General features: G+C 36.2%; 1 protein-coding gene and 3 long non-coding RNA genes across 9 annotated transcripts in view; all 4 read right to left on the reverse strand.

Moving 5' to 3' along the window:
- Nucleotides 1-1,681, reverse strand: part of LOC4802189 (uncharacterized) — a 37,050-nt gene extending 35,369 nt beyond the window's left edge. For 3 of the 4 annotated variants that reach the window (XM_033381622.1, XM_033381615.1, XM_033381619.1), the window contains exon 1: nucleotides 1,018-1,574. The gene's annotated coding sequence lies outside the window, so the exon portion shown is untranslated. The other variant, XM_033381632.1, reaches the window with a different exon arrangement.
- A 4,745-nt stretch (nucleotides 1,682-6,426) lies between these two features.
- LOC117185654 (uncharacterized) lies at nucleotides 6,427-7,329 on the reverse strand. The gene is made up of 2 exons (XR_004471124.1): nucleotides 6,701-7,329; nucleotides 6,427-6,627 (listed from the first exon to the last, which is right to left on the reverse strand). It is a non-coding gene; the product is annotated as an uncharacterized lncRNA (long non-coding RNA).
- Nucleotides 7,330-7,365: 36 nt separating this feature from the next.
- On the reverse strand, nucleotides 7,366-8,061 carry LOC117185653 (uncharacterized). The gene is made up of 2 exons (XR_004471123.1): nucleotides 7,496-8,061; nucleotides 7,366-7,439 (listed from the first exon to the last, which is right to left on the reverse strand). It is a non-coding gene; the product is annotated as an uncharacterized lncRNA (long non-coding RNA).
- Nucleotides 8,062-9,953: 1,892 nt separating this feature from the next.
- Nucleotides 9,954-16,483, reverse strand: LOC117185655 (uncharacterized). Of its 3 annotated transcripts, XR_004471126.1 has the most exons (3): nucleotides 16,080-16,483; nucleotides 10,566-10,775; nucleotides 9,954-10,497 (listed from the first exon to the last, which is right to left on the reverse strand). It is a non-coding gene; the product is annotated as an uncharacterized lncRNA (long non-coding RNA). The 3 variants fall into 3 exon arrangements; XR_004471125.1 differs by having other exon boundaries at nucleotides 9,954-10,775; XR_004471127.1 differs by lacking the exons at nucleotides 9,954-10,497; nucleotides 10,566-10,775 and adding an exon at nucleotides 15,818-16,035.
- Nucleotides 16,484-17,727: the final 1,244 nt, after the last annotated feature.

A 17,727-nucleotide genomic window follows, 5' to 3' on the forward strand; every position in this document is an offset into this window, starting at 1 on the left:
AAAATTAAATCTTAAGTAAATTGTAATTGTAAATAAAAACAAGAGCAAACAAAAAAGTTCTTGTTCAGAAAACAAAAATGAAAATGGCCAGCAAAATCGTTGTTTTGGAAAGCAGAGGCATGTCATGCGACTATCAAAACCCACAAAATGTTCAAAATGTTGTCTGGCTGTCATTCCAGTTGAACATTTCAGAAAATTGCCTTTTTTCTGACAGCCAAATATGTGTGTAATTATTCCTGTCGACTGTCGAAATGAATGGGGCGGGACCTTGGTCAGTCTTGGCCGGCAAAGTGCCCCCAAAAACTATTATGATGGTGGATAAGGCTCCCACTTGAATACTTGCGGGTCACGCGTGTGTACTAAAAGTGAACTTAGAGTTCACATTGCTACGTGATTGGTTGTAATTTTCATGCACACTGCGTGTAATATGGCGGCGGACCAAACCAAATGTCCTGTTGCACTGCTGCGAATGCTTGGGTTCTTTTAGTCCTCCATTTAGATTCCACATCAGTTTCTTTTTGTTGGTTTCCTGCTTCCAACTCCTTCCCGCTCCCCACATCATCTGCCTTTAACATATTATTATGGTAGGGCTTGCCAGGTGACAAGTTCTTTTGTTTCTTCTTTGTTGCGATACTTTTTTTTTTACTTACTTACTTTTTTTACCATTTTATTGTTATGTTTTGCTGCTTTCGTTCGCTTTCTTGTATATTTGACACAATTTACACTGCGAAAGGTATACAAATTCGCTGTTGAAATGCCAGATCATTTTGGCGATGGCTTTTTGTTGATAACAAAGAGGAAAACTACAAATATTATCAAAGCCCAATACAAGTACGTGACCCAGAATGCAATCCCACTGCTACTCTTTCATTAGGTTGGGTAACTAGTAAAAATTACGACGTAATTAAATATTCTTATATATTTTCTAGATCTACATCTCCTTCGTTAATTTATATGTTTCGTTATCCTATTCTCACTGCCTCTAAAGTCCATTGCCAGGTACGTGAATATACTCACTTTAATCGTTCGTTTATTCCAATTAAGTCCCAAAATTGACTAGAATCATCTCTGTGGCAGCTCCGATCATTATGATAATTGTAACTTTACACACTGTTTTTTTAATCCTGATTAAGATTTTGATAGGCACTAATTCAAATCATAATTAAGTTAATAGATATACATATACAAAAGGGGTGAATTTTTATTTATAGGCGCCACTGGTTTTGTGATTTTATTCAAATATTTCTCTGCTAGGTTATTACTAGAATATTAACTGTTATGTTATAATAGTATAGCACACGCGAGAAATTATGGGTGAAAAACCTTTAGCGTCTCGCCTCGTTGACAGTAAAAACTCGGTATGGGTGTGAATGAATCGGTTATATCTGAATAAATGACTGTGTATGAGTGTGTTAATTAAAATTTATATAAAATATAAAAGATAAAGCATTTTAGCTCAGGACGCCAAAATATGGAATACAGTTTATCTATTAAGTCTCCGCTCATTTACTTTCGCTTTCCTGGATATTTATATTTTTGTTTATTCTGAGTTTTATATTTTGTTTCACAGACACATGTCGCTCTACGAAGTACCTTTCGTAGTCCATCCACGTGGCGTAATGTTTTCTCCCGAAACGTGCCTTTCCGTTGCTTTGCTCATGAAAGCCGCATAATGACTGAAGTCTCATCGGTATGCCGACTGAGAATTGCTGGCATCGCTGAGGCAGAGACTGTTGCAGAGGCACGCAGTCGGAGTCTGCGCAGGAAAAGCCGTGATAATGAAAACAAATTTAACACGATAATGGTGCCTGCGGTTGAAAACTAGGCCCTTGGAGCTGTATGCATCATTTCATAGCTCTGAAAGTGAATCAATACAATATTTGCATATACTGCTATATTAAAGTTAATAAGATTTATTAATGGTAATAGAACCCATAGAATATTCAATCTTAAAATATGTTGAAAAGATATTTCTTATATTGATATAACAATTGATTGAGTAAACCTCTAAACTCTAATTTTAGTACTTTGATTTCTCAAACAAGCTTTTTAGTTGAGTAAGTACCTCGTCATGCTATTCGGGTACGCATTCAGATAATTTTGTTGGAAATATTAGTTGATTAAAAACATGGCGTGGATTAACTGAAAAAATAATAAACTGCCTGTTTTCGAAGCTTTTTTGCTGCCGTATGGTATTTAGCAGTTCTATATCCACTAACAAACAAAAGAAACGTCCTTAAAGGATGAAAACCGCTGTAAATCGGATTCTCGAAAAAATAATTAGCAAATCATAAAAAAAATCTCCACATCAAGTATCACTAAAATTCATGGGAATAAGCCTTAAGCATTTCGCTTTTCCAAAGCGTACGTGGCACGATAAACATAATGAGAACTACCCCATCCCCAAAGGATCGAGCACTCTAGTCTCTCAACAACATTTGTCGGATAAGCTTCCAGGAAAGGTGTGCAAGGGATTTCACGACGTTTTAATATTTGCACAATGAAAACGAAGCCAGCAGGAAACAGTCTACCCGCAGTCTGTCGTCGTTCCGTTGTGTCTCTCTCAGGTGACAAGAGGCAAACTTTGTTTTAACAGCCACACATCAGGCTCAACACGCCCGACCAAAAAAGCCACATCAAAATTTGGTGTCGCCTTCCTAATCTGAGCCTTAAACATCTCCTTATGTACTTAGAGATAATTTCCAAAAGTTCCTTGTGAAATTTTAATTCCCTGCCGCACCTTTGAGGCCCTTTGAGGCAGACACAGCTTACATTTTAACGGTTCCATTGAAAATTCTCAGCTAATTCACATGTGTGGGGAGTACATGAAACTAATTGGCTGTTCGGTTAGTGCGAAATATTTTCTTCATTCCCTGTTCTTAGTTTTATTACTTGCGTTGTTAATGAAATAAGTAGACACAGCTGGAACATTCACAAATTCCCTGTGGAAGCTTAGATTGACTTTAAACAGGCAGGAGAACCATGGTGGTTGTTGTAAAAGTGCAATCAAAAACTATTGATTGACTTATTCAAATTTGAAACATTTGTTTACATTTGTTTGCAGAATAAATTGGTGGATAAAAATGCATCTGTAGCTAAAATTTACTCCGAACAATTATTTCCAGTGGTTCGTAGTTTACATTCAATAGAAAAAATATTTTTAAAACCGTACATCAGAACTACGCATGCATAGATAATTTAAAGTAAACATTGTACAATTTTCTGCCAGTTAGCAAAAACCATTTGTTAACTATTCAATGGCTAAACAATACAGTACAATTAAGTCATACATTATTTGACACAAATTGAAAATCAATTTAGGAATGATCAAAAGATGCCCTCTGGATTCAATGTTACAGGCCCTTACAGCACAATGACAAAAATAACAAATGACCAGCCTTGGGCAAGTCAAAAAATGTGACTGTCTGTCCTGTTTTTGGCCTTGACTTTGTCTCAGGGTGAACCAACCCTTGTCAGCAATGCGAGTGTAAAGAAATTGAAAGCGATTTAGCTGATAATATCGAGAGCTTAGTGATTAATCATTTCCTGGATGTGCAGATTATCAGTGTCAAACATTGGGCCCATAATAAATCAATCGGTACCACCAAAGAATGACCTTTAAGTTTCCATATTAAATATTTTCCGGAATGCTTTATTACAGATATTCTTATTTTCTTAATAATATTTAGAAATAATGGCATACTTTAAATACTTTAAATACTGTGATAAGTGAGGAAAGGTAATATTTCCACATATTAGTTTCTCCAGAGGAAATTTCCTGAAAAGCAGCAACTGGCAATGTCAGGAACATTCAGCAGGAACATATTCAGCTGTTGGATGAGAGTGAACATTTTTCACGGCTTCGTCGGCAGTCTGTTTTATTAGCACATTTTCTGCTCTGTCATAAGCGGTGCGGCTCCACGGACAGGAAGCTCAACATAAAAATAAACCATAGATTTAAATAAATCCAACAACAGAGATTTTACATCGCCATTCAAGAAGATGGTAGGTTTTTTAAAGGGAGAGCAGAGAAATCGTTCGTATAACAAAAGTAAAATAAAGGTAAAATGTATTTTAAAAATTAAATTAATTCGGAAAAAGTTTTCTCAGCATAGATAATTGTATGGCATGGAAAGAGAGATTGCTTTGTACCCGACATTGTGATTGGGATTCATGGTTGCTTCCGCATCAACAAATCAAACAAAAGCATGGAGGAATGGAAGAATTCAATTTGATTTCTGGCTTCTGCAAATATTATTTTTTCTGTTTTATTGGCTGACATCGATTGTGTTTATTTATGATGTATCGAAAAACTCCTCATAGTTTAACACATGGATGAGAAGACGCCTTAAACATTAAAAGGCACGTCTTTAAATTCAAAACTCGGGCTGTCCCACTTTCGAAATCCCACTAGTGGATGCTGTTGTTTTCCCTCGAGCCCTTCGGTCGCTGTCAGCGTCTCCTGTTTGAATAACCCAGTTGAGTGGGTCCGTTGGGCGATGGTCTGTTGTCTGTATATATTGCTTTGCTTTGGCAAAGCCTGGCCATAAAAAACTGTTGCAAAATGGTGCACAAACAAACGAACCGAAGGGATACTTCAGTGTCCCATTTCGCAACAACTGAGCTGGCGAAAATTCAGAATTCGGGCTAATACTTAATTCGGTGTATACTTCTTTAAAGGTTACAAAAAATTAGGTAGTAATGGCCGCAGTCGCATTTCAGTTGAACGAATTCAACTGAGTGAGTTCTTAGTAAGATATATCTAAAGCATCGTTTATTGTAGTTTTACGCGATTTCTGGTAGTTTTTATTGTACACACTGCGTATACGTAATACTTGCAGTGTCTTGTCCTTTCTGTCCCAATCTCTTGCATTGTCTTTATGTGTATGGCTAGAACCTTAACCTTTCAACTTTTGCCCTACAAAAATAATATTCCAATATTTACACACACTTATCGACGCTTCTTGTTGACTTCCCATTCAGTCAGGACTGGAGTGACTGTTCAAAATGGACCCAATACGAATTACGTTCACGAATATTTTAAATAATGCTGCAATTATAGCTAGTTCTACTTCATTGTTCCCAGACTGTCGTGCCAGACGCGTTGGATACACCTCAGAACTGAACTGAGAAATACGAAAATACTATGTTGAATCTCGATGTTATTATTGTTCTGGCTGCTGTCTAAGTCAGGCAAGCAAATGAACACACAGCCCGCAGTATCTAATGGCAAACATTTGTACAACTGATACTCCACCCCCAAGTGCCAGTCGCTGTTGCTGCGGGCAATGTCAGATTGTCAGACAAACAAGGGGAGCATTGGGAGTGGCAACGGCCTTAGAGACTGAGTGCAAAATGTCACAGGGCCACCCGAGCGTGTAATCAATTTGCTGATGTGATAACAAACCAAAATTGAGCCTGTATACTAAAGAGCTCAAATATTTGTTCGGCTTCTCTCACTAAAGGAAAACCAAGTAAGTACCTCCTTGAATTTTATTGTATATTTTTCTAATTAAAGAGCTAATAAAGGCAAGTTAGCTTCAAACATCTGATCTATCGAGCAGACATTACTCTTAATTAAGTTAAATGACTTTAGTTGAAAATCAAATCCAGTCCTCATCTATGGATCCTTTAGGTATAAGTTGACTATGGAAATGTCAAAATGATAAGATTAGAACGATGTTATATTTCGGTACCTATTTCCAAGACCAAGTTATGGTTTTTTAAGCGAAAATTCTCTTCTTGCGATTCGATTCTGGTCCTAACACATCATCATCGTTACTGGCACATCGTTGTCGTTTCGCATAAAATCTTCAAAATATCGAGACATTAAAATGTAATTAGGACGGCAGCACACATGCCCCGCCAGAGCAACATCAGCATATTTATAGCGGAAGACTGCTCGAAGCATGTTCTCTATTAACGACAGAATAGCAGGAGTCTCGTTGGCCAACTGCTGAGGACTGCTTACAATTTGTCAGCGAGTTTCGAAAGGGATATCCAAACCACCAACCAGACCATAAATATCACAAATTTGAAAAGAAGCCACAATTAATATCGATCAAAAAGGTAACTCTCAAAATTTGGAACCAGACAAACACCAGTTGCAATAAATTATAGCAGAAAATTAACATTTAAATCGCATTAAATGCGTACGCGTGTGCTTACAAAACGTTCAACTCCCAGAGGAGCAACAAATCTGTTGACTGCCCCATAGGGAAGAATGTATTATCCCAATTTTGCACATGACGAATGCATGTTTGATGATTCTGCCCCACAGTCCTCATGCCGACCATTAATTCACTCAATGGTTATGGCTAATTGCCTAAATGAGTGAGGCTCAATGCGATGAAAATCACACACACGTTCCCCGAGCAAATTATACCATATTATCATTTGATGATTCCCCAGTAGGGTTTGGTTGAGTTGGAGCTTTATTCAGCATTTATTTTCCAGCGACGGCTGGCTGGCTTCATAAATGATTCAAAAAGAATTTCAGACACACATTACATGACTCGTATAGTCCCCTCTAAAAGCATCAAAAGAATCTGTGCGAAGGAGTGTTTCTGAGTACATGGGATATTCTGCCTCTAAACACCCATTTTGGAAGGAGAAAAGCATATGAACCTGCATTTGGAGAGATTTATTTCCCCCTAAATTAACCTGCAAGCAGTTTATAAGCCCACAATTATTTAGTTACCTATTTAATTACCCTAGAACATTTTTAAATAAATACAAATAAGTTTCAAATGGCTTTCTGGATATCAACACAGCGCCTAGTAGTAGAGTACAGTTATAAGATACTTTTTATTAGATATTCGACATGCGAGGGATGCATTCCGACAACCATATCCATTTCCGTGCATTCATTCGTTAAATGAAATTTCTCGCTACATATTCTTGCATGCCGCATTGTATCCGAAACAGAAGGAGAATGCGGAAGCAACATTCAATTTAAACGGCAGTCACTGTCTCCTCATGACCGCTGTCCTTGGCCGAATGAATCTAACATTTTGTTAATTTCTTTTACAGATTTTAATATATTGCACTAAGCATTGTCCCGCCAAGATTCTTCCATAGTCACCAATTACCGACTCTCTATGCTATTGCTCTCTTGGTTGTACTTATGCCTACTTTGGCCTGGCTTGAAGACAAATCTCTTTTGTCAGGAAGTTACGCATCAGCTATATTTATGGGTGGATATGTCCAGTGGGAAACAATTAAACATCTCGTATATATAGATTGTAATCCTTTGACAAGACTTTAAATAGTCTCAAACACAACAAAGTAAAAACTCTCAGACTTATATCTTTCGCATTTGCTTCAAAACTCTATTCATTTCAAAAAATATACAAAAACTTGAGATTAATTGTTATCCAACTTTAACTTTAACTTTTTCGTCCAGAGAATTGAAGCCAATGGCCACTCAAAAAGATTGTCTGAAAATAAGAAGAAATGAAGAACAATTTTTGTGTAGCTGAAAGCTGCTTATCACATTTAACCAGTTCCTTGACCTATATGCAAAGCAGCTTAGCTCTCTCCGAAGTGGAGTCCTTCTCTGGGTAGGTGCTTGTGTTCCTCCTTTTTCTACTCTGTACGGCTTATTGAGGCACTGCTAAATGGCTCACGCCTGAACAGCCACTGACTTCGATTGGATATAAAAGATAGGCACCAGAAGCGATTCACTGTACAATCGTGTAGGTCTCCGCTTCTTGCTGCGGTTGCCACATTTTCTGTGTTCTATTTTTTTAATTTAAGCCTGCGAAGAACGTGAATTGATATTCCACAAACCCAATTGTAGGTATGTATTAGGTATGTATATGTATGTAGGAAATGTGTTTCATCGTATTCGTACAATTATTGTTTTCTGTTTTAAATTTGTATGCTTGAATATGGCATCAGGGATATATGTACATAGTGGCTATATTTCTATTTTTTGTCATCCCTGACATCCGTGTAAGAAGACATAGCTCCCCTGTAGGCGTTAGCTGATGACAAGAGGAGAGCAGCGATCACACAAGCGAAGATCTTCATTTTGTTTGAATTCAGTAAAGTTCAGGAACCAGCTAGAGTTTATATAGCAATCCGCTGCAGACTTAATGCACGGACTAATAGGCTTATCTAATTCATTTATTTTTTTAGTTAAACAAATCTGTTCAATTGGCAAGAAGAATTGTTAGTAATGCATAAAAATTGTAAATAACAATTTTAAATGCATTAGAAACGAATTCCATTCTTGTTTGTAAGATGCCTGTCAGAATATTCTGTATTTGGTTTCGTATTTAGGGCTTATGCAAAATGGCCACTACATATGGCCTTCCTATGGTTTAGTTTTTGACGAATATATGGAATATTTAATAATCATGATTAGATAAGTGACAAGTGTGTACGACGCTTTTTCAACGATGAACTCAGATTCGAAAATAGCCTCTTAGACGGTGTATCGAATAAGAACTGTTTAAATTGTAGACGCGCTTATTTAATTCATCGTAATTGAAGAATAAAGCATTAAGTTTTTTAAAGCAGCTGATATTTTTAATAAGTATATCAGCGTCTAGGATAATATAATATAGATCCTCTGTAGGCGTTAGCTGACGACATGAGGAGACCAGCCAGAATGCATCCAAAGATCTTCATTTTGTTTGAATTTAATAAAGTTCAGGAATCAGCTAGAGTTTGTATAGAGACTAAACAGAACTAGAGAGAAACAGAATTCATTTAAATTTAAATTCATTCGAAACCCGTTCCGTTCTTTCTTGTTACAGACATATCATTGTTGTAAGGATCTGTTGTTCTGTTGTATATCCCACATTTTCTGCAGTCGGTTTTTAATTTAAACCTGGGAAGAACGTGAATTGATATTCCACAATAACCCATTTTCAAATAATTCAAAAAGGAATTTATTTCATCGTATTCGTTCTACTATTCCATCAGGGATATACGATATAGCTATATTTCTATTTTTTGTCATCTCTGACATCGGTGTGAGAAGACATGGGTCCCCTGTAGGCGTTAGCTGACGAAAGGAGGAGAGCAGCAATCACACAAGCGAAGATCTTCATTTTGTTTGAATTTAATGAAGTTCAGGAATCAGTTAGAGTTTATATAGCCATCCGCTGCAGACTAAATGGCACGGAATAATCGGCTTATCTAATTCATTTATTTTTTTCTAATTCATAGGTTCAATTGGCAAGAAGAATTGTTAGTAATGCATTAGAAACGAATTCCATTCTTGTTTGTAATAATGAAATGAGTCGCGCAGTAATACAAGTTGAGATGTGCCTGAAGCTTATTTATAAGTATTTCCACGGTTTAAAAAAGTATATTCCTCTGGAATTGACAGATTACGTAAAAGGGGTGATGCCTGTCAGAATATTCTGTATTTGGTTTCGTATTTAGGGCTTATGCAAAATGGCCACTACATATATATATCCTTTCCTTCCTATGGTTTAGTTTTTGACGAATATATGGAATATTTAATAATCATGATTAGACAAGTGACAAGTGTGTCCGACGCTTTTTCAACGATAAACTCAGATTCGAAAATAGCCTCTTAGACGGTGTATCGAATAAGAACTGTTTAAATTGTAGACGCGCTTATTTAATTCATCGTAATTGAAGAATAAAGCATTACGTTTTTTAAAGCTGCTGATATTTTTAATATATCAGCGTCTAGGATAATATAATATAGATCCTCTATAGGCGTTAGCTGACGACATGAGGAGACCAGCCAGAATGCATCCAAAGATCTTCATTTTGTTTGAATTTAATAAAGTTCAGTAATCAGCTAGAGTTTATATAGCAATCCACTGCAGACTTAACAGAATGGAATATTCCGTTCTTTCTTGTTATAGACATATCATTGTTCTTTCTGTTGTATATCCCACATTTTCTGCAGTCGGTTTTTAATTTAAACCTGGGAAGAACGTGAATTGATATTCCACAATAACCCATTTTCAAATAATTCAAAAAGGAATTTATTTCATCGTATTCGTTCTACTATTCCATCAGGGAAATACGGTTTAGCTATATTTCTATTTTTTGTCATCTCTGACATCGGTGTGAGAAGACATGGGTCCTCTGTAGGCGTTAGCTGACGACAGGAGGAGAGCAGCGATCACACAAGCGAAGATCTTCATTTTGTTTGAATTTAATGAAGTTTAGGAATCAGTTAGAGTTTATATAGCCATCCGCTGCAGACTAAATGGCACGGAATAATAGGCTTATCTAATTCATTTAGCTTTTCAGCAAATAAATCTCTTCAGTTGTCAAGAAGAAGTGGTAAGAATTCATTCGGAAAACACAATTTTAAATGCATTAGGAACGCATTCCATTCATATTTCTTTTAAACAAATTATCCAATTTGTTACGCAAGCCGTGAAATAGTATGCATTACCTAACCACTTCTATGGAGAGCTCGTATCCTTTGGGTACACGGTTCATGGAAATCACTTTTCTGGATTTTTAGGGACACGCCAAATGAATTTGATTTGATTACTGAAACTCACGAGATAAAATGAGAATCATTTAATTCAATCCGAAGCCTATAGGGTATTAAACACTACATTTGATGTTCTCCGCGCTATACAATGCCTCTTCTAAAATATTTTCCAGCTCTCGAGTAACCACAAACCCTTTTTAAAGCTGGACCGTTCTGCAGGCCAAAGTAGGACCGATAAGACATTCTCTTGCTTCGTCAGCAATATTTACAGTCTTAAAGCAAACTATGAGAAAGTTGTGTACCCATCTGATCTAATGGCTGGGCCGTAGCAAACCTTCTAAAACCAAAGCAGTCTGGATAGTCTTTCATGTGATGATAAACCAAATGTGCATAAACTGAGACCAGCACGCGTTCCGTTCTTGCTTCTTATACCGTATATACCACATATTCTGTATTCTATACTTAATTTAAGTCTGGGAGGAACGTGAATTCATATTCCACAAGAACCCATTTTCAAATACTTCAAAATGGAATTTATTTCATCGTATTCGTTCTACTATTCCATCAGGGATATACGATATAGCTATATTTCTATTTTTTGTCATCTCTGACATCGGTGTGAGAAGACATAGGTCCTCTGTAGGCGTTAGCTGACGAAAGGAGGAGAGCAGCAATCACACAAGCGAAGATCTTCATTTTGTTTGAATTTAATGAAGTTCAGGAATCAGTTAGAGTTTATATAGCCATCCGATGCAGACTAAATGGCACGGAATAATAGGCTTATCTAATTTATTTAGCTTTTCAGCAAATAAATCTCTTCAGTTGTCAAGAAGAAGTGGTAAGAATTCATTCGGAAAACACAATTTTAAATGCATTAGGAACGCATTCCATTCATATTTCTTATAAACAAATTATCCAATTTATTACGCAAGCCGTGAAATAGTATGCATTACCTAACCACTCCTATGGAGACCTCGTATCCTTTGGGTTCTTTGCGTATTTGCCCCTTCCCATTGTTCTGAAAATGTTATTTATGCACTTCCTTTTTAAAAAAGGTAATGCGGGTCTGGGTTCTTTTGTAAAGAAAAAGATTTAATTGAGCTTTCTCAAGCTTCTTAGCTTTATACATTTCTTATAGCACTGATAAATCAAATAGATAGGTTGAGGTAAAGGATGAATATTTAATAAAAATAAGAAAACATTTTCACACATTTTTTCCAATTTCAGAACATTTTTTTAAATTGCTTGGTTTATCAAGTTATATTCCTCAACAATTTTTTCAGTTCCAACAACAAATTCATAAATTTTCCATAGCTTAAATGTTTTGTCATTGTGGTACACCACAACAAAACAATTTTTTTCATTATATTACTCATTGTTAAATATTTAACTACGGAAAATTTTCATTTTATTTTCTGAACCATGAACAACAATGGATGCGGAGGATCAGCCAGAGGGAGATGATTGACATTGTTATAAACAGGAAAAAATACAAACACCAAACTGGTTACACCAACCCCAATGTGGATACAACCTGCTGCCTTTTTTTGTAAAGAGAGTGCCGTCTCCTGGGCCAGGAACACAGAAGCCATATTGTGGCAAAGGGCTTGAAACCACAGCAAAACACATTTGCTTTCTTACTAGTTTGGGAAAAGCGACAGTTTGATTATATACTCGACAGAAGAGCTGAACTATAACGGATCTAGTAATTAACTGGCTAGAACGAAAAAGTCTTCTTTTTGGCAATTTAAATAGTTAGAAATCTTCTAGTAATCTTCAAATCTTCAAAGTAAATGAATTATGATTAAATGCAGGATAATTCTAATTAAATTAATCAACATGTAACTGATAAAATCAGAGTACGTAAGAAAAAGAATCAGTATAGAACGAATCAAACATTGAATTGGTATGAATAGATATGAATTCATAGAAACTGGATCAGCAACTAGAGTAAACAGAAAAGAAACTCAGGATGTAAAATCTTTAAATACTTCAAAATGGCATGCTTTTCGTATTTAAAATTATCAAAACAGATATTAGAATGTTATCGCCAAAATTAAATTTTACATGAAATTTAGTTCAAAAAGCACCAAATATCACAATTTCCAATTAACGCGGAGTTCTGTGTGCCATGTTGTTGTCAAAGAATTGGTGGAAAATGCACCAGTTTCTTATGACATGTCCCTACATATTTTATTCATACCTTTTCTGTTTGGTTTGCCACTTTTGCTTGTTTAGACAACGAAAAGGGAAGAAAAGCGGGTAGGACGAGCAGGTTGCAAAGGAAAAACTTTAGACTGGCATGTTTACGTTTTTCTTTCCCCAAGAAAAGTAAAGAATGTTCCTGAAGGGCTAACACTGTACGACATAGACACCATTTTAATCCTGTTATAACAAATCTGGTTTTCTGGACGTGTTATCCTCCTTTCTCCGTTCAGTCTTAGCAAATGCTCTTCTCGTTAATTTTCTGCGTACATGTGCCTCGCTTTCCATTAATTTAGCCAAATCTATTTCCCTGTTTTTTCTATAGATATCTCACTAATTATGGATACGCAAAAGCTATGGCCATTGCTTAAGATATTGTTGTTTTCTTTTTATTATTCAAACATACATACATACAGGAAAAGCAAACATATTAGAAACAGACATTGCCAACTCCCTGATGCAAAACTGTGTTGGAGGTCCAACAGGGGAAGCCAACATCGATTAACCCAAGCAACACGTACTATATTTTTTATTGAATTGGACGCCAGAGAACAAAGTCACAGGATGAAGGAGAAAAAAGAGGAATGGAAGCAGCAGGAATGCCTGAAACTATTACCAAAGAAATCAGAGTCAAACTAGAACGTCTCTGGAGGAAAAGTATGGCAAAAAGAAAGACACACACGCAAAACGGGGAAGCAAGGTGTGAGCTGAAAGTGAAAGAAAGATTGGAAGTGTGTAATAGAAGAGTTGACATAAGGTTAATGCACCATCGAATAAGATTTGTATCAATGCCTTGTTAAAAATAATATTTTCCAACAATGATTCTAACCTCCTTTTGGGTCATGTAGAAGAGCATTACTTCTAGTACCAACGGGTTTGGCGTTGCGAGTTACCTAAATATAATCTCAACTAGAAAACACTCAGGAAAAAAGGGAGCAGTCTGGTAAGAGGTTTTATACCAATTCATTGCGGTGGCGCTAAGCCTAAGGTCGACCATTTTAATATTTAAAATATCATTTAGCAAAGAAGGGAATAAAATAGCAGTAGAGCAGAACTAGCTGAATAATTCAGGAAGAGACGACTATAACATAAGGGATATACGCTGACTTAACGGGCCTTCATAGCTCAAGTGCTTTGCATATGAAAAGCTCAAAGGATGGCCTGAAAGAAGGGGATGTCGATAAGAACCTGAGAAACGCACAGGTATCGCGAAAGAATCCCATAAAATATGTAAATTAAAGCCAGCGCTTAGTTTGGTTCGCCCACAAATTTGGCGCACCAAGACACATAGAGTTTCCTCCAAGCGGAAATTAGCTTTTGTTCCGAATTAGAATCGTGTGCCTCTGTAAACAAACAACGTGCCAACTCCACCGCGGTGCACCGGCTGGAAGACCAATACTTTCCTAGACAAGAATGTTGAAATTCTTTGCGACTCCCTCCATACATTCGGTAATATGAATACAGCAGCAGTCTCAGTGTATTTTACACGTTGCTCACTGACAAGAGCAGGCATATCCATATCCCACCGCCGTTCGTTATTTTTGTTTAAAATTTCGTTGGGGGAAAATTACAAATTATTTAGAAATTTAGAAAACTGAACACCAACTGCTGCACTTCCTTCTGTCCTATGGGTCAAATATTTAACTTCATTCAAAATAATATATGAATCTACGATGCATGATGAACCAAAGGCACGTTCTGCTGCGGTTTGTGGAAGTATTATCTGTGACTATAACTGATAAAAAATAGTGTATTAAACGACTTTAAAAAAACGTAACAGAACGTAAATTGAATCTAATGCAAATTTAAATTTAACAAAAATAGGAGCTCTGCTTTTTTCAAAAACAAAAATGGAAATTGACAGCCCATGAACACCGACCAGACACCCCAGAATATGGATATATGTTCTGCAACAATCAAAATGGACACAATGTCCAACAATTTATAGTTGACAAAGTTCAGAAAGTTGGCTTTTCTGTCGAGTATCGAAAGGGATATGGCGGGTGCGGGCGGGCCATTGGCCAGTATTGGCCGAAAACCTTTTCATTTCAAATGTTGTGATACAGGATAAGCCTGAATCCAGAATCTGTACGTATACGTGATATGTACATATTAGCAATACACAGAGTTTTTGAGGGTCTTTTACCACCTATTCAGGTTCCCCATAGGTTTTCTCTGCACTCCTAAGCCCTTTATCCCATTTCATCATCGCGCTTAATATTATTTTATTATATTATTTTATTTTTATTTATACACCAACTATAATTTATTTTGTACACGACTTTTACTTGCAAAGGAAACAGAAGCACGGAAAATTGTCGGCTCTAAGGGATGCGAGAGAGGGCAGAAAAAAACATTGACTGCCTGACAGAATGACAGCCGAAAAGCAAGAAATTCCTGAAATTCTCAGAATTACATTAGTCACTGTTAATTGATAACTGAGCTAAGTTCAGAAATATAATTACATGGCATTAGAGGCACGTGTTACGAAAGTTTTATTTGTTTGAAAAATAAATGGGAACTTTTCTCAATGTTCGACAATAGATAAATTCCCACTCCCCAAAAATGATTGTTAAAGATATTTTTAGCATTGGTAAAATTTAAATTCTAAAGTTCCCACTGAATACGTTAGTATTCAATCTTTCATTTATTCGCATTAAATCCATTAAATACTTTAATCTACGTATGTGCCATCTTCCTTGGATTTGTATTATAGTTATAAAAGAGTGAGGGATCCAACCTAGTCAAGCTATTTTACTGTTTCTTTACCATATTTTGTATAATTAAGAGCCTTGATATTTGAATAAAGAGCCATAAGGGACGACCAAATATTTCTTCATGAAAAATCAAAATCACCATGCCCAAATGTACAAGCAGGAGAGGAAGTGAAAAGGAATGGAAAGTCCTCTGTTTTCCCTCGATGCCCCGCTTTACTCGCTGTCATTCACTCCGTGGAGGCCAATGTTATTCTTACCAGCACGTTCGGTGCTCCTTGAGGTCAACTACCCAAATCTGCTTTGTGCTTTTCGGCACTTTTAAATTTGTTTATTTTACGAGGAGTTTAAAAATGAGAGAATTAAATTGTATTATTTTGAAGTGTTTTTTATTTTTCCTGAAAATACATAAATCTAATAAATAATTTATTCCAGATGTTGATGTAGGGGAAACTCACGAAATAAAATGAGAATCATTTAATTCTATCTCGAAGCCTATAGGGTATTAAACACTACATGTGATGTCCTCCGCGCTATGCAATGCCTCTTCTAAAATATCTTCCAGCTCTCGAGTAACAACAAACTCTTTTTAAAGCTGGACCGTTCTGCAGGCCAAAGTAGGACCGATAAGACATTCTCTTGCTTCGTCAGCAATATTTACAGTCTTAAAGCAAACTATGAAAAAGTTGTGTACCCATCTGATCTAATGGCTGGCAAACCTTCTAAATCCAAAGCAGTCTGGATAGTCTTTCATAGATCAAAATCTAAAGCAACTTAAACCAAATGTGCATAAACTGAGACCAGCACGCGTTCCGTTCTTGCTTCTTATACCGTATATACCACATATTCTGTATTCTATACGTAATTTAAGTCTGGGAGGAACGTGAATTGATATTCCACAATAACCCATTTTCAAATACTTCAAAAAGGAATTTATTTCATCGTATTCGTTCTATTATTCCATCAGGGATATACGATTTAGCTATATCTCTATTTTTTGTCATCTCTGACATCGGTGTGAGAAGACATAGGTCCTCTGTAGGCGTTAGCTGACGAAAGGAGGAGAGCAGCAATCACACAAGCGAAGATCTTCATTTTGTTTGAATTTAATGAAGTTTAGGAATCAGTTAGAGTTTATATAGCCATCCGCTGCAGACTAAATGGCACGGAATAATCGGCTTATCTAATTCATTTATTTTTTTCTAATTCATAGGTTCAATTGGCAAGAAGAATTGTTAGTAATGCATTAGAAACGAATTCCATTCTTGTTTGTAATAATGAAATGAGTCGCGCAGTAATACAAGTTGAGATGTGCCTGAAGCTTATTTATAAGTATTTCCACGGTTTAAAAAAGTATATTCCTCTGGAATTGACAGATTACGTAAAAGGGGTGATGCCTGTCAGAATATTCTGTATTTGGTTTCGTATTTAGGGCTTATGCAAAATGGCCACTACATATATATATCCTTTCCTTCCTATGGTTTAGTTTTTGACGAATATATGGAATATTTAATAATCATGATTAGACAAGTGACAAGTGTGTCCGACGCTTTTTCAACGATAAACTCAGATTCGAAAATAGCCTCTTAGACGGTGTATCGAATAAGAACTGTTTAAATTGTAGACGCGCTTATTTAATTCATCGTAATTGAAGAATAAAGCATTACGTTTTTTAAAGCTGCTGATATTTTTAATATATCAGCGTCTAGGATAATATAATATAGATCCTCTATAGGCGTTAGCTGACGACATGAGGAGACCAGCCAGAATGCATCCAAAGATCTTCATTTTGTTTGAATTTAATAAAGTTCAGTAATCAGCTAGAGTTTATATAGCAATCCACTGCAGACTTAACAGAATGGAATATTCCGTTCTTTCTTGTTATAGACATATCATTGTTCTTTCTGTTGTATATCCCACATTTTCTGCAGTCGGTTTTTAATTTAAACCTGGGAAGAACGTGAATTGATATTCCACAATAACCCATTTTCAAATAATTCAAAAAGGAATTTATTTCATCGTATTCGTTCTACTATTCCATCAGGGAAATACGGTTTAGCTATATTTCTATTTTTTGTCATCTCTGACATCGGTGTGAGAAGACATGGGTCCTCTGTAGGCGTTAGCTGACGACAGGAGGAGAGCAGCGATCACACAAGCGAAGATCTTCATTTTGTTTGAATTTAATGAAGTTTAGGAATCAGTTAGAGTTTATATAGCCATCCGCTGCAGACTAAATGGCACGGAATAATAGGCTTATCTAATTCATTTAGCTTTTCAGCAAATAAATCTCTTCAGTTGTCAAGAAGAAGTGGGAAGAATTCATTCGGAAACACACAATTGTAAATGCATTTGAAAGGCATTCCA

The sequence above is a fragment of the Drosophila pseudoobscura genome, chromosome 2 (assembly GCF_009870125.1).
Source record: "Drosophila pseudoobscura strain MV-25-SWS-2005 chromosome 2, UCI_Dpse_MV25, whole genome shotgun sequence".
NCBI lineage: Eukaryota > Metazoa > Arthropoda > Insecta > Diptera > Drosophilidae > Drosophila > Drosophila pseudoobscura.